Source organism: Triturus cristatus, chromosome 2_2 (assembly GCF_964204655.1).
Source record: "Triturus cristatus chromosome 2_2, aTriCri1.1, whole genome shotgun sequence".
NCBI classification, from domain to species: Eukaryota; Metazoa; Chordata; class Amphibia; order Caudata; family Salamandridae; genus Triturus; species Triturus cristatus.
In genome coordinates this window covers 464,329,288-464,347,575 of record NC_140582.1, presented here as the reverse complement: position 1 = coordinate 464,347,575, position 18,288 = coordinate 464,329,288, and positions in this window count along the sequence as shown.

The window sequence follows — 18,288 nt, the reverse complement described above, 5'->3', positions numbered from 1 at the left end:
ACACAGATTCACGTTATGCCTTCGGAGTCGTCCATGACTTCGGCGTACTGTGGCGAGAGAGAGGTTATTTAACTTCTCACGGTGCCCACATCCAGCACGGACCCCTCATCCAAGCCCTATTAGATGCGATTCATCTACCTACTGCAATATCGATTATGAAATGCAAAGCCCATACAAAAGTTACCGATATCATTTCTCAGGGTAATGACCTAGCTGACAGAACAGCTAAACAGACTGCTCAGAATCAGACTCACACAATTGACGCGACAAAGACAATAGTCCCGACACTAACACATTGCATGACAGTTAAGGATCCCGCCCTTGATGTAATTGACATACAGACACATGCTACACCAGAAGAAATAAAGAAATGGACTGAATTAGGAGGGATCCAAACAGATCAGGGATGGATGACGAAGGAAAAATCTATATGGTTTCTTCCCGACTCTATGGTCCAAGTTATTATTAACACAATACATAGTCCAGCACACCTAGGAGAAAAAGCTATGCTAGACAGTATTCAACACATTTGGTTCAACAAACACTTGCGAGCCGCAGCTAAACAAAAGGTTCGTACCTGTATGATATGTTGTCAGTTTAATCCAGGTAAAAGCATCCCCGTAGAACTGGGTGGATTTCAAACTCCCGATCATGCTTTTGAAGTCCTCCAGATGGATTATATCCAGATGGAACGATGTCGAGGATTCAAATATGTTCTCGTAGTTGTCTGTGCTCTTTCCCGTTGGACAGAAGCATACCCGGTTTCAGATTACACTGCCCCGACTACTGCCAAACAGTTAGTTCGAGAATTCTTCCCACGGTACGGTTTACCACGTGTTGTCTACTCAGATAACGGCCAGCCGTTCTCATCCGAACTAATGAAACACGTTTCCCTTCTATTAGGCTATCAATGGAAATTTCACTGTGTCCGACATCCCGAGGCAGCAGGTCTCGTAGAACGCCATAATCAAACTTTGAAAATTAGATTGTCCAAAATATGTAGAGAAAAAGGAGTCGATTGGATAGTAGCCTTACCAGTTGCGCTCTTTTACATGAGAATGGTAGCACATTCTCGAACAGGGCTATCCCCGTATGAGGTGATCTTCGGTAGACCACCAAATATGTGGGGGACGCCTATACCTCGTAAAATCACTGACGTTGACTGTAATATGCTGACAGATTACCTGGCTTCCTTGATGTCTGCACTACAATCTTGTCGTTCACAGGTATCCGCAGCTTTTCCCGACAATACTGAGGTGAAGCCCCATGACGTGGTTCCTGGTGACCTGGTGCTGGTCAGGAATTTTGACCGGAAGACCCAACTGGATCCTAGGTGGAAGTCACCGAAGTTGGTTTTACTCACCACAAGGACAGCCGTGAAAATCGAGGGAAGAAAAGGGTGGTTGCACTCGAGTCATATCAAGAAATTTTATGGACTACCACCCAGTGTAGATACACAACCCTGTATTTCCTCAAAGACAGACTCAAAGCTCCCCTTGGTTGAGCAATCGAACTCAGAAATTTATAAACTAAAATTGAGGTCTAGTAAGTCAGATAATTTGATTGTTTAAGTCCTCTCCAAGGTGAATCGGTTGAATTTGTCTCTGACATGTATCCTCTAGACCGGAATAGAGAAAGAAATCAGCGAAAGCAGCTGAAAAAGCATGCGTATTGTAAATCACTTCGTAGTCACTGTACAGTAACGTTATTAATTTTGGTTTTTCTAAGTCTTCTGATCATTATTTTCAGCATACTATTGCATATGTATTACCCTATTCTTAAACGTGCTTATAATATAACTGCAGAACATTCTTTTAGCGAATTTCCTCCGCATGAGTTGTCATATAGATTTGCGCTGCGCAACAACACATTCATTAGTATGTTACATCATTCTCATCAAACCAGCAATGCCACAAATTGTTGGATATGTGGCCGACTCCCTCCCTATCAGAACTATAAGGGAGTTTTGCCCCTCTTTCCATATCCATTCACACACAATGGCTCCTGTGGAGCATGGTTTAGTTTGATTAATACCCTAGATTCAAATTCCGCAGTTTATCAAGACAACAGGGTATGGGGAAACCTGAACCTAGTTTTACTTAAAGTCTGCTACCCTAACAAGGAGGGACTTCCCAAAAGAACAGGAACTGATCTAGAAAATGAAGTATATGGATTAGGTAACTTTACACTTAACCTCATGATCCTGAACGTTGAATCTGAAGCTACACCAATCTTGCCCGCCATGTCAGTATTCCCAGTAAAAGGGGAATTAAGTATAAGAAAGAATGGTTCCATACACATGGGCCATAGTAAATGCACCACTGTAATAAAATTCAGTGATCAAGGCAAGTCTACATTTAGAGCTTCCCATCATTCCTACTTCATATGTGGCCAGACCGCATATATATGTCTACCTTTAGATTGGGATGGTACCTGTTACATAGCATTCCTTCTGCCACCTGTTTTCCTAGCTCCTCCTGATTATCATAGAAATACCCATTTAGTACACAATAGACAGCAGAGAGATCTCCCAATTGTCGATTACACTGAAACAGCATGGGAAAAATACACAGATTTCAATAAAGGTTTCTTTCCCTATATAGGTACAGTCACTAATAGTAAGCTGATACGTAGATTAACAAGAACCCTTGAAGCAGTAGTGAACGAAACTATTTCCGCCTTAGGCAATTTAACAGAAGAGCAGTCTGCTATGCGGATTGTTGTGCTTCAAAATCGTCTTGTCCTTGACGTCATCCTGGCCGATAGGGGCGGAGCTTGTAGGGTCATCGGATCAAGTTGTTGCATTTTCATACCAGAAAATTCACCGTCTGTATATAAAGCCATAACCCGCCTTCATAAGATTATAAGCCAGATACACCAGAGTCCAGGCACCTGGACTTGGTCCGGTTGGTTCTGGGGCGTGTTGTCAGCCTGGGGATGGAGAATACTATCCTTCCTAGGTATTGGCTTTCTCATACTATTCAGTTGCTGCTTATGTCTACAATGTGGGCCAGCGATTTGTGGTCTGTGTGCCACCTCGTGTATCCCACCTCCAAGTTTTCATTCGAGATCCCGGAAGAAGAAAGAAGAACAAATGATGCTATATGAACAGATCGATGGATTGATGAAGATCGATATCTCCTAAGGGTCCGAAGGGGACAAGGAGGGAATGAGGAAATATGAATTTTGTGATCAGTTATGTCCCCTATCGTAGACCCCAACGGCTCCATGTGCATGCTATAAAGTACATGTGTGTTCCCTCCTGCTCCAGTTCTGAAGACGCAAATATATGTGCGTCCACCGTCAACATGTCCTCTTTCAGATCCGCCATGAATGGGTCAGATATTCCATTCCTAAGTATGAAAGGCCACCGACTTTATGTGGTTCACTTTCCACATTTCACAGATTCAGGCGAGTAGGCCCGAATTCTGTCATCAAGCCTTTTCCTGCCTTCTGCCTCTGAAAGCTCCAGTCTGAGCCTGCATCTGTGACCATGAACTTTGTCTTACTCCTTGCGCGGCTAACGGTGCCTGATCCAGCCTGTCGCCTGCCAAAAACTGTATTTCACCTTCAAGATTATCTCCTCCGCTCCTCATCCGATGCATTCCTGTCTAGTAGTTTAGGTAAACATTCCTCCAGCTACCGTGCAAAGGGGCCAGGCCTCGCTGTCCTCATGCAAGTAATTCATAGCCCCGTTACCATGGAATATTCCTACCCCCTCGCATCTAGTGTAGACACTCAGACGCTTGTACACGCACTAACAGTCAGTATAGTCAGTATAGAATAAGATTCTATCCTAAGAGACCTTTCCTTTTGGATAACACAGTTCTTTAAACATAGGATATTAGATATGATTTGGAATTAGGTTGACATAACCCCAGACTTCTGTCTCCACATGTAGAGCTAAATGTCAAGTCCCCTTCACCCTCTAGTTGCACGTCAATCACACGTCATGCGGCTGCATGCGCATCTTTGCCAAACATTTCTGCTGACATTGCAGGATTCTTTTATGGATCCACCCACTTGTGACATCATGTTTAATGACGTTTCTTGAATTACGCCCTCTATTAGCTACGTATGCACCTTTTATCAGCTGTTACGCCTCTTGCATCTGTTTCACTGTAATGTATTTTCTATAAAACTGCTTAACTGTCAATAATATATGCTCCCTTCCTTCCTGAACTTTCGTGGTGATGGAATAGAAGGCCCACAATTCGAATTGTCTTCCTTTTTATAGGAATAAAGCATTTTTAAACCTCTAATACCACGGATTCTGCCTCTTATATTTACTGAGTTATTCTTGATAGACTTTACCGCATAAAAAATAGTACCGGTAACGAAATATTTACCACAGTGCAGAGGCAGCCATTGAGTTGGGAATGAGGCTTGTCGACAGCTTCGATGTGGTTTGTTCCATGGTAATGGGCAACCTCAAAGGAGAGCACGCAACAATCCTCGAGAGGCCTTACTACAACCCATCAGTAGGGAAAATACAGAAACCATGACTTGCGTCACATCCTTTACCCCTGATTCCACACGCATAAAGAGCATAATCAAAAGAAATTGGGGGATCCTGACTACGGGTGACCTCACCATCCCACCCCCACGTTTTGCTTTCAAACGTACACAAAATTTGAAGGATATCCTCATCAACACGAGACCCAGACACACTGAACAACTGGAACAAAGAACCCTATGGGACCTCCCACCAGTAAAGGGTCACTACCCCTGTGGTTCTTGTGTTGCATGTCATCAGACTTCAGTGACGAAAGAGTTGGTGTTTTCAGACTCCTTCACTTGGACGATGCAGAAACATACCAATTGTAACACTACACATTGTATTTATCTTATCATCTGTCCGTGCAAAATGAAATATGTGGGCATGACCATGAGACCAGTCAAGACACGGATAACAGAACACAAAAGCAATGTAAGGTGTCAGAAAACTACCACCAAACTTTACACTCACTTCAAAGAAAATAACCATAAACCAGATTCCCTAAGATGGTTAGTCCTTGAGGCCCACCCTAGGATCACACAGAAAGCCCTGTTCAAGATAGAACAGAGATGGGTACATCGCTTGAGGGCTGATAGTGAAGGCCTTAACGACCAAATCCCATGGGCATCACTCACGGATAGATAATAATTGAGTCTATATGGAGTCAGGAGCCGCTTTTACTCTGAAGCTTTGGGAATTGTGCTGGGTTATTGCCCCCTTTCATTCTAACTGTGCCCTGCTGTTACCTCCCTGATACTTCTCGTACCTAGTGGACATTTTTAAGCACACATTTTCAATCTCACGACCCCATGTTTGTATTTTACACCATATATTATGGTGGCCCAATTGATCATAATTGATACCTCGTCCTTGTGATCTCCCCCGCGTTTACTCTCACTTGGCCTCCACTTTATGTTTGGTCCATATTTTAATATCATAATAACCTCTGCCAAGATGGCCGCCGTAAACGACATCCCCATAACATAGAATCACCCATTCCAATCACGCACTGACGTTGAGTAAACTTCCGATTAGTTGGCCCGCCCCCTTTACACCACCTTATCTACGGAGGAACCGGAGTAGAGTCATCCTTCCCGGTTCGTGTGGCGCAAGGGTAGGTTAAACGGCCTGTCTCAGTAACAACCTTGACGTAAGTTTAACATTTATTTTAAATTTTTGGTGCTCTCGGTGGGTTACGATGGGACCTTGAAAGCGGCATGAGTCTACACCCGTGACTAGCAGGCACGGTGGTACTCAGTAGAGTGAGTCTCTCACTGGACTCGTGGGCATATGGTGTAACATGGTGGTCTCAGCCACAACTCTTAGAGGTGCGATCACATTGGACTACATGAGTGCCAGGCACCATGTCAGCGCGCATTGCTCGACCGCCACCTGAGGATCAACAGGGATACGCCCGGTTAAGCATGCCTGTGTTTTCCGCCCCCCCCCCCCTTGGATACACATTCTATGTGGGCTGGACGTACCCCTCATCCCTCTTGGGGGCTCTGGCTAATACGTGATGGGGCTTCCTATGATGTCCAGTATGACATACTCAATACCGGTTGGCGGTTGTTGACAATAACCTACGCCTTACTTTGACTCTAAGTTCCTGGTGGGGTTTCTCTTGACACTGAATTAACCCCCGGCCTGTGCCATGGCCTGCAATACTCCGCCCCGCACAATGGGGTCATACCACGGGCGATAGTACCTTATCTATGATGACACTGCAGGCTGGGTGTGCTGCCCTGTCTATTATTATTTATTGTTCGTTTTCCACCTTACCTCTCATTCTTTATCAGTACACCAGAAGTCTGGTGTTACGGGTGGCGCAACGAATACGGACAGAAGCAGGGATATACACCCACATAGGTGAGTTCCCTGTAAATTCAGCATGTGAACACTTGTCCTCTATTTTACACTGTAGAGCAACGTTTATCGCCGGTCTTCTGATTTTTTAATTGGTGCTTGTTTTTAATCCCACTTTCACTATGAGCATTTAGAACTGTATATTGTGTTACTCTACACTAAGTCACAATTGCCACAGTTCTGTGTCACATTGTCTAGGGAGAGAGACCTTGTGTTACTATTTGAATCACAGTTAAATATCAACACTGACCGATGCTGGGGTGATCTTATTTAAAACTTTTCTTCCCTTAGGTTCCCCCTTGCATATGGTGAGACCATTGTCCCATAATACACGTGGCAGGTAACTATTGTACTCCCCACAGTGTGTGGATAGTTAATTGATAATTAGGTCCTGAAGAATTGCCATGGATCATTAGACCACTAGGCATGAAACATGTTGACCATCACAGAAGAGCATAGCTTAGCTGAACCCTAACGTCAGTCAGCTGCCACTCTGTTTCCTGTTTTTTAATCAAGTGGATAGCCTTTCCTAAATAAAGTCCTGTTTGTGGACTATCCAACTTGTTTTAATCACTCACACACATCCACATCTACACCACTAGGCCCCTCACACACACCACATCATACGGCCAGGAACAAAAGATCTCCGCTAAAGAGCCCCTTTAAGGGTGCCCGTCGGGGATTGCAGCGCCGTCCCGACGAGGAGCAGGTCCATATGATGAAGCATGACACCTAGCTTGCTGGGTGTGTGAGGACCCTAGTTCCGACTAGAGGAATTCCCCTTCCTCTATACACAGTCTCCTCCTGACACACTCTCTCTCCCTTTGTTTCTGAGGAACTGCATACTCTATTCTTCTCAACCTCAAAGGAGATGCCATGCAATTCCAAGTGGGCAATATGTTGGCACTTGTGGATCCGGCCGACAGGCCAAAGGAATTCGCTAAAATAATTGCGAAAGCCTACAGAATGGTGGGTCGTAGCGCCTTGGGTGTGAAACACACCGTGATCATTCCTACTGTAGTACAGCAACCTAAAGTGAGTTCGTCCACCAAAGACGAAAAGCCCAACTTTCCAAAACAAAGTTGGCGAGCCAAAAAACAGGGGAAGCAGCAAGAGAAATGGAGGTCTCGTTCTGGGTCGCCGGTGCAGATACAAACTGAACGCACTTATGATTTGCGCGATCGTTCTAATATTAAGTCACCTGATAGATTTCAGGTTCCTGAACAACGCTCTCCTCGTTCTTCACAGGAAACATCGGCTTTTCAATCCGGTGGCGGAGATCGTGGGAAAGGTGCTCAAGGTCGTGAGCAGCCCCGTCAGACTGACGGTAAAGGCAAGCAGGACGAATCTGCACGTCAAAGACCCCCATTTCAGAAGAAAAAAGTTGCTGCTCTGACTGCGAGATATGCCTCAGATGGTACGGACACAGCTTCTGAACCAGACATGGGCACTAACGCTGCTAGACAGCGCAGCGGAAGTTACAGTAGTGCGACAAGCGCTGCGTCCATATCTGGCGGCGACAGCAACTGATACATTTGTAAGTGTTGAAACTGCTGATACTCGCGTATCTCCCCCTGAACGGATGTTTGAAATTGTCCTTATAATTGAGGGTGACATACAACGTAAAATTAAAGTGGTATTTTGGGATAATCTAACCTCCACCTATGATATCCTTTTGGCGGAGGCGGATTGGCCCCCGGCTTTCGTTTTAGATGCTCTTAGAGGGGAGGTAGTGATCCTCCCGTCCTTTGGGCACACAGTGCCAATGGAACATTCTAACAGGTTAGCCGGGGAGTGGGCGCAGGTGCTCGCGCCTGCGTTGTACCGTACTCATGTGGGCTGGGACAATTTTCTCCCAACCATACGATTCCGTTGCGGTCAGAACCCCAGCCACAGCCCCAATATCCCATGCGTCGCGAAGCTAGGTCTCACGTCGCGTCTATCCTTGAACAATTGGAATATCAGGGTGTAATTGAAACATGTGTGTCACCCATGAATAATCCTTTATTCACTGTGACGAAGCCTGACGGATCGTACCGCCTAGTTTTGGATTACCGGCACTTAAATTCGCACTGCCGGACATGTGCGGTACAAAATACTCACAGTTCGGCTCTCGTCGATAGTCTCGTGAGAAAACGGTTTAAAACCACACTTGACATCTCCAATGGCTTTTACAGCCATAATCTGTCCCCTCATAGCTATGAGTGGACGGCGTTTACCTCGGGTGGCAAACAAAAGAAGTTCAAAAGGCTCCCGATGGGCTATAAAAATAGCCCCGGGGTCTTTGCTGCTCGTGTGGTCTCTCTCTTGGAGATGGTTGACCCGGAAGCATACTCGTATGTAGATGACATCTACCTAACGGACGACGAGTTGCTTCCACACCTTGCTCGCGTGGATAACATAATTACTATGTTTGCTAACCTCGGTTACAAGTTTAACTTTGTGAAGTCCCACATTGCCGAGTTCACAGTGTTGTTCTTGGGGTACGAACTCAATAATGAGGGTCGAGGCTTGGCTCCGCAGTTCCTTGAGAAATGCGCATGCCTTAGTGCTCCTACGACACTGAAGAAATTACAATCTTTGCTGGGTTTTCTGAATTTCGGTCGTACCTACATTCCTGATTATGCCCAGCGTATGAAGTCGCTTTATGCCTTGGTACAACCTACTTTTACCAAATCTTGCTGGCTGCCTGAGCATTCTGCTGCATTGCAATCTTTGCAGTCTGATCTTCTTGCTTCGAAATTCTTACAAACTTGTAATAACCACACTAACCTGGTCATTAGAATTGTGCCGGGTGCAGTGGGTTTCACCTACTTGACATTCAATGAGGGCAACACCGTCCCCATTGCATACAAATCTCATCTGTACACTTCGGCTGAGCTGCGCTTTTCCGCTGTTGAAAAAGTACTGACAGCAGTTCAGATGGCGATCCTGAAAGAGCGAGCGCTATCACAGGGGAAGCACATGCTGGTGGTAACACCGTACCCTGCCCTTGAGGCGGTCACTAAAGCCAGTGTACCGAATTCTAAGGCTTTGCATCCAAGGTGGATACAATGGGCAACCTCCTTGACCTCGCTGACGTCACATATATCTTTGACGCGGCATTACAGACACAGGAGTTCTTGGAGTACGAATTTGTTCATCCGGCTCCTCTGACTTTGCGCCCGCTCGAGGAGTACCATTGTGTCATTTACACAGATGGGTCTGCGCAACCCGCTACTGGATCAAAGCTCGCCTATTCAGCAGCCTGCGCAATTGTGGTGGGTACTTTCGTGAACGGCGAGTTCCAATCTGATGTCGTGCATACGCTGTCATTGGGTGATTGTACCGCGCAGTTAGCAGAACTGAGGGCTCTGGTGCTTGCACTGGAGTTTGCTGATTCTCGAGTCACTACTCTTATAGTGAGTGACTCGTACTATTGTGTTCAATCATACAACGAAAATCTACACTTTTGGAGTCACAATGACTTTCGTGATTCTAAAGGTAGCACAGTAAAGCATAAAACGCTTTGGGTTCGAGTGGCAGAACTTAAGGAACGTTTGCCCCTTGTGAATGTAATTCACACTCTTGGTCACCAACGGGTTGGTGTCCATGCTGTCGGTAACAGTTTGGCTGATGAGGCAGCAAAAACCGCAGTGGCGACATATTTAGTGGCAGCAGTTACAAGATCCAAAACTAAGATTGATGATGACATCTTGGCAGCTATTGCTGCGTCCGAGACAGGGACAGGCTTTCTGAAAGGTTTCCCTTCTCGCTACCATTATCGCTTAAGTCCTGATAACGTCCCGTTAGTGAAGATTAACGACGTTGGTGACAGATTGATTCCCAACGCGGACTGCAGACCATCTGTGATTTCAGCTGCCCACGAAGGTGTTGCGTCTGCGCATGCCGGCGTTTCGGCTACTGTATCTCTTTTGCAGCAACGTTACTGGTGGTACGGTTTGTACAAACAGGCGCGGGCTTATGTCCTTTTATGTGACATTTGCCAGCAGATTAAACCTTCTTCTGCCGCGCGTCCACCACAAACGCAGCTGTATATATCTAATCAACCACTTGCGTGTGTTTATTTAGATCACTGCGGTCCTTTTTCCTCTGATACTGCGTACAAGTACATCTTAGTTGCAGTGGATTCGTGCACACGTTTTCTGTGGGTGTGGCCGCAAAGGAGTGCTGATGCCCGGACTGTCATCAAGGATTTGCGTGTCTTTGTTGGGAGTTTTGCATGTGGTACCCTTCATTCTGACCAGGGCCCTGCGTTTCCCTCTAGGGCGTACAAAGAAGCCATGAGAAGTTTGGGGGTCCAAGTCAAATTTTCGTCTCCATACCGGCCTGAGGGCAATAGTGTTGTGGAGCGAATGAACCGTGACCTAAAGCAATCTTTGACAGCAAGGGTTTTAGGTACAGGCCGAGGTTGGCTCACCCACTTGTATGACGTGCAACGCGCACTTAATAATCTCCCTAGAAGGTCTCTGGGTGGGCGGACCCCATACATGATGCTCTTTGGAGTACGAATGTTTGTCCCGGACCTTGAGGGTCTAGACATGGCGGCGGCTGCCGCGCCTTTTGACCTAGATGATCATTGTGCTGTATTGCAGAATCTTCAAGAAGCCAGAGACACTCTAGCAAAGGAACACGTACCCTCTACATCCGAAGCTGAGCTCCAGATTTCGGTAGTCGGCTGGCTACCTCGAGTTGGTGACCTGGTCCGTGAGAAGGTGGAGAACAAGAAGGAGTTTGGCCCCTCTTATCGTGCACCGCTCCCGGTGCTTGGAGTCCAGGGTACACGTACAGTTATTTTACCTCCACTTCCTGGTCGCAAGGCTAACAGGTACATCTCGATTGACAATGTCAAGCTACAGCGGGTGGCCGATTCTCCATAGTATGACACCTTCAGTTTCTTGCCCTTCTATTCTGCGAAATTCTGTTGTGATGCCGCCCTCGAACATCATGCCTGAGGTTGCCGTTGAGATGCATGCAGTTACTGCTCCTTCTATGCCGCCTACTGCTGGTGGTTTGCCTGATGATCCTGAGTATGCTTATCCTGCAGGTGTCCCGTTGCCTCTGTCACATTCGACAGCGATTAACCAGTCACGTTCTTCCTTTGACACTGAATCAATGACTTCCACTGCCCCTTCCAAAATTTCTATATTTTTTGCCTGGTTCAAGAGACATTTTTTGGTGGCACCGTGGACTTAAATCTGGCTGGTGCTAATATGTATTTTTTTGTTCATGACGATTGGCTTTGTGGTAGTGTTTTTTAAACTTATCAATGGACACTACCTGGCTGAACGATCTGCGATTAGATTAATTGATGGAACTTTGGCCCCCCATTCCTCATCACACATTATGAAAAGGGACCAGACTTTTGTGAACATTACAGCCTGGCCTGTGCGTGATGGGATCGCTTGGGATGCTGTTAAATTTCAAATTCATGGACCTACTGAAGTGATTAATGTGCCTAATGTCTTTCGTGTTTCTATGGGTGATGTAGTTAAACAGAATATCCGATCGGATGATTGGGATGTACAAGCAATAGAGGCACTGTTTTCTGATCCAAAATGTTGTGCTGCATTTGATGCTGAAGATTTGTATTTAAATTCTGCAAATTATGGTGAGCAATTTTGCTGTCAACATTGTGGCGCACATTTCCTACACAGAGCAAATACCTTTCGTAATTTTGTTAATTACACACAATGGGAACACTGTCCGGCCCCTTATTATGGCAGCTCTGCCACGTTAGTGAACAAGTTCACATATTTTTCGGATTTTAGTGTGTCTAGTCCGACCTCTTTTTATTTTAAAGTGGCGGCTGAGACCGCCTCTAAGGTTAGATTGACACATACCAAATTGTTATATTCCAAGTCCTTTATGGACGAATTGGCTATCGGAGGCTATGAACTATGGAAAGCTACTATCGATCTTAAATCGGTTTGGGGTACTAAACCGTGGCAGGTTCAGGGAACAGAAGCTTTGCATCGCGCCTGTCTTATCCCAAACCACATTTTATTTTTGAATTCATCTATTTTTCAGACCACCTGTTTTGGATTGGCTACATCTAAAAAATTTAATTCCCCACGATCCCGGATCTGGGTGCTTATCCCGGCTGGGGTGGTCACGCAGATCTTTCCCTTGCTGGGTTGCAGTCCCTCATTTCCAACACCACCTTTAATGTTTCAGCATTTGATCCTGATGGGTGGTTGGTGTGGCAGACTGGTTCAGATTCGTGTCGGCGTCGATTTCTAGCTTTAGCACCTGGGTATACTCAGGTCAGGGTGGATCCTCGTTTTGAGTCATCACACACTGTAACTGCCTGCTCTGTGGGTAAGTTATGCCAGTCATGGCTGCGGCATTCCACATTAGCATCTGTTGAACTTCATTTGTCACGTTTAAACGACAAAATTGATCTGAATGATTTTATTGGGGGTCCTGTGACAGGCAGGTCCAGGGGATGGGTCTATGCTATTTGCAACGAGGTTTGGAGGGTGTCGCAGGTTGGAGCTGCGTCCAGATTGCGTGCTGTTGACCGGGCCAGTATGGAAAAAGTATTGGCTGTGATTGATGATAGTATGGACGCCTTGTCTTCTAGAGTTTACGCTTTAGATAGTATTGTTTCGTCTGTCATAGACATTGTGCAGGATGGTTTGTCTGTGTTGTGTCATGGCCGGAATCCGTTGCGTTCTGTTGTGGACTTTGCAGACGTTGAAGGCAGGGAGGGTCCCATGGGATTGCATGAGTGTTTCATCTTTGTTCCTCCCTTTTAATTTGACTGCAAAACAACAGTTTATGTCCATGAAAGATGCTACTTATTCATTACTGCACATTGAGAAATTGGAACCGTTACCTTTCTCTATTGCTGAGTTAAATTCGGCCGTGTGGCTTATCCACGGAATGATCACTTTACCTTTTCCGCTTTTTGGGTTTAGTTCGTGCATGAAACATTGTGCTCTTGGCAGATATGGACAACTTGGTGCTGCATTCCTGCACGAAGTTTGGTCGCTCCAGTTCACATATGGATGCGTGCGGGAGGGACAAGAGGTTTATTTGGAGGGTGAGGAGTGCACTTCTGCCCCTGATCATTCTGTGGTGTGTGGACACATACAATTACATGGTGCTTGCGGTATACACGCTCCTAGTTTGGCTTGCGCCCTGGGGGGTATACCGGTGCAGGTTGTGACCCCTTCATTTGCGCTGCTTGCTGACGGTGGTTATTTGCTTTTGAATAGTGGGGATTGCTGCGCGATGCTGGGGGGAATGCCTTACGTGGTAACTGTTTCACAGCGTGTTGTTTGCTGTGATGGTGTCCTTTTCCCACCCCCGAGTGGCCGGCTCGATGTTTCTATCTGGCCTTCCGTTCCAGCCTTGAAGGCGGAGTTCGGCCAGATGAGCAGAGTGAGGGCTCTTTTGTCTCAAGGGGAGGTCGCTTTGACTTCGTCCCGTGAAGCCTTTCTTCTTCACGTGGCAAGCACCCGCACGGAGGTGCGGGCGCTTTTGAATACTGACCTCCCCTTGCAATTTGGAACATTGATGCAGACTGTCTTTGATGCCTCGTCTGCGAATGGTATAGTTCATTTTTTTAGGCTTGTGGGCTCCGGCCTCGTGGCCTCCTTTCAGGCTATTTTTGGACTGGTTCCCGCATTTTTTCATTCTATTTTTTCCGGCGTCTTCGGAGGTCTCCCTTTGCTTCTCGCCCTTATAGCTGGAATGCTTCTGTTGGTTTGCATGCTGCGCGGTGGCTGCGCAGCTTGCGTACCGAGACAGCATGCCCCGGCTGTTGCATCTGCGTGACCGGATGCTTGGGTGCTGTGGCACCTTGCCCCTGGCGACCTTAAGCGTCGCATATGGATTGTCCTTCCGGTTTCCATTCTTTACTTGTGTGCAACCAGTCTTTCACTGCCTGGATTGTCCATTCCAGTGGGCTCTGGATTTATGCCTGTCAAACTCGGTGTCACCTGTCCCGGATTTTGATCAACTAATGGGCCCCTTAGTGGCTCATGGGTTTGCATGTTCTGGTGTCGGGTTTATGGCCTTGGGTGCGGCACATGGAGTCCTTGGAAATTGGGCCATTGAAGAGGCTGCGATTGACTTGCTGGAACGTAGTTATTTCGAGGAACCTTCCTGTTGTCCTCATGTGGTGCTGGAAGCTCCAATTGTGAATGAACATGTGTGTTCCTTTCCCTTGCTGAATTGGATGACGGATAATTTTGCGGAACGCTCCAATGATTTCCTCTTGGAGGCTGTTGCAACTTATTGTGCCTATACCTTGATGGATTGACTCTTTGTCTTGGTCAACTCATGGTGCATCCATCGATGTCATTGTTCCCCATTTTTTCATGTTTTTTTCCCTGACGACATCATTTTTCCATTTTGACAATTTGTTTTTTTTCGAACTTTACACTTACCTTATATGGACTTATAGTTCATGCCCTTGGTTCCGTTCTTTCTAACTTGAACTCTGCGTTCTTGATAAGTGCGCCCCTAGTGGTTAGTAGTCCGATCAAGGGGGGGTGTAGTATGGGTTAACCACTCCCTATGTACAACGCTAAGTTAGCATAACCTCGTCGGCTGTTAGAAAGCCAGCTTGCCGCTTTTGCTGCTTTTGCACGCAACACTGTTGTTACATGTTATTCATTCGAGAACTGCTGACTCGACTTTGCTTCACATGAGAACCGTCTGTTGTTTAACATCCTTAACAGTGAGTAGTGACCTTGGTCTGTACACCGTGTAAAGAACGAGTCTGGGTCACTAGACGGTGCAGGTTGTTGTGTTCAGGTTGATCGTACCACTTCTTAGCCATAACATACATACAGCTGCCAATACCTGAAAGACGAGTCCTTTAATATTGCAGAGCAGCATGTTTTCACTTGCATTCGAAACGAAGAGCTGTTGCAAGAGAGAGCCTAGCTGATCCTGTGATGTGATTCCACTAAGCTGATCCATAAGGTATGGGGTCCCCCATGCAAGCCTAAGAGACTTTCTATTAGTCTAATAATAACCTATTAGTTGCTAGAGAAAGGTGGGTGGTCGCTTTCCACTGTCATTATTATTATGATTGCTCCTTTCATTCTCTATGGTATTGTAACAATGCTGATGGTTCTGATCTTAACCATTTGTCTGCTTGTGTTAGCTAAAGTACTGCATCTTAGGACGCGAGGTTTATAAAATAAACTCTTTAAACTTTACCGTGTCTTTGTTATTCTGTTGTGGACTGATATATAGATACCAACAGGTATTTCGGATTTCCACCACTCCTGAGAATATCTAAGTCGCTTGTTTTGGGTTGTCTATACATTGGGACCGCCGAGCTAAATCTCGGATAACGAATGGGACACTCAGCTAGTCGGATAGGGGTTCTTGGTTCTGAGGGGAGTTTCTGGTACACCACAATTCTCTGAGGTCCTGGTTTCCTGCGCATAGTTCTGTGCATAAGCAGAATCCCTGCAACAGTACCACACTTATTATTTCATTCGGCATCCATTAAGTTCATTAATCACATATAAGGACCACCTTAGCACCGTAGATCCTGCCTTTCCAATCGGTTAATGCTTTTCAGTGGGCACATTTGATAAACACCATCTTCTTCCGTACTACATAAATAACTCCTTCCCAGAGTAGATTTATAGACCATCTATGAAAATACAATGAAGGCAAATTCATGGAGTTGAAGCCAGGAGGAACATATTCTATAATCAAAGAACAATTATTAAGGTAAGACATACAACATTGGTACGCAACAATATGCACAAACATTTTTTTAATTTACAATGCATTGATCATTTGCCCAACTGCAGGAAGAATTCCATTTGCCTGATATACAAGTCTCAAAATACAACCAGTTACGACAATCCTTACGGAGGAGTCTAGGACCTCCACCATGGCTCTTGCCTGACTCACCAATTGTAACATATCTCCACACTTGAGGTAAGATGAAAGGAGCTACATCTGGCTTTTACCAAACTCTCACTTCGCATCTTTTTTCGCAACCCCTATCGCAAACTTTACGTACTAAATGGCAAACCTTATTATCAGTCTCTTATACTGAAATTGAATGGTCTGACATTCTTAACAATCGCAACAAGGGTGCACGTGAAGCACGATTGAAATTTTGCATATTCAAGAATTTCCATGATTGGCATTGGTCACCAACAAAACTGCATAAAGCTGGCTTGCTTCCCCATTCTAACTGCTGGCGATGTATTAGTACGTCTTGTAACATTTCTCATATCATTTGCGGATGTCCAGTGATCCAACCCTTTTGGAATTATATAGGTAAAACCTTACATTCCACGATGCCTCTACAAACTCCACTTTCGCATGCTACCATTCTTCTGCATGATACACGTCAATCACAATCACTTTCTAAACCACAAGCCCGACTCTTACACACAGCCTTAGCTGCAGCCACAATTTGTATACTACGGCAATGGAAGTCGCCTCAACCACCATCACAAGAAATATGGATGGTGGCCATGATTCAAACAGCTTCCTACGAACATATTATATACAACATACAGGATCAATCTGATCTCTTTCTTCGAGTATGGTCACCTTTTCGAGCTTTAAATACCGATGCTAATATTAATGACCCATCTACGCAGTAATTTAATTCTTATCCCTTTTCATTCTCATTCATTATTCATTATTGGTGGTTAATAAATCTTAATACATATTGTGTCTACCTATTATTTGATGTTGTTTTTAATAGCTACTCACCAGAACACTTACATATAATTCTGTATCTTTTAATAGATATATTTATACATCAAGTGAAATTATTATCCCTTATATTAATCTTTTCTCTATTCTTATTGGTTTTCTCAGGAACATATTTATATAGCTTTATATAGCATTATGTCTTATATTTGTGTACATTTTCATTTATCGTTTTCTTTTGTGATCCCTTCTTTACCTTCCCTTTCTCTCTCCTCCCCCCCTTCCCGTAATTCCATCTTTCATGGCCTCAATATAAAGTCAAATATTTGTCTTTGCATGGATCTGTTTATGTATTTATTAAATTATATAATATGATTAATTATTCAGAAAGTTTTATTATATGCTTATATATAACAATTTTCTTATATATTTATTGTATGATAACGCAAACAGTTATTATACTATATGTATTCTTTTGTAAATTTCAATAAAAAATTGAAACACAATTTTTTTTTTACAATGCATTGTAGAGAACTGTAGGAAGCAGACTCTGTATATACTATACCAAAGTAAGATAGAGTGTGTACAGAGTCCAGTAGATCCACAGAGGCTTTACAGAGGCTTAAGTAGATAATGCTAATGCTCTCTTTTGTGGTAGGTTGGGCGAGCAGTTAGGCTTATAAGAGGGCAGTGCTAAGCATTTGTTGTCCACACACAGGCAAGAAATGATTACACACACTCAATGAGTGTATATTTATTTCTTAGAACCAAAGATACTTTGTTGCAGTAAAATATGTTTTGCAATATCACAGTTTTTTAATGTAAAAAGTAGACACTACATTTTTCAATCAGTACAATGCTATCCTATGAGAGGAAACACAATCTGCAGGTAAGTAAATGATTTACAGTATTGCGCTTTTGGATGAAGACTCAGTACCAAGCAAGGTTCAGGTAAGTGACAAAACTACACCACCAGCTGCACTGGGGCGGCCGGGTGCAGAGGTCAAACTCGGGGCCTGGTGCCAATGTAATCCAATGGAGAAAGGGGACAATTGAAATGGTACTACTTGCAGGTAAGTAGCATGGTTTTGGAGCCCAGGGTTACGGTAAGCACAGGGAGGGGGACACAAGGCAGCACCAAACTTACACCTCCAGTCGCACAGGGGCGGCCGGGTGCAGAGTGCCAACACAGCATCAGGCGCCCAATGCAAACAAATGGGGAATCTCGAACTTAGGAAAAGGCTGCAGGCTCTGGCCAGGTGACCGATCGATGG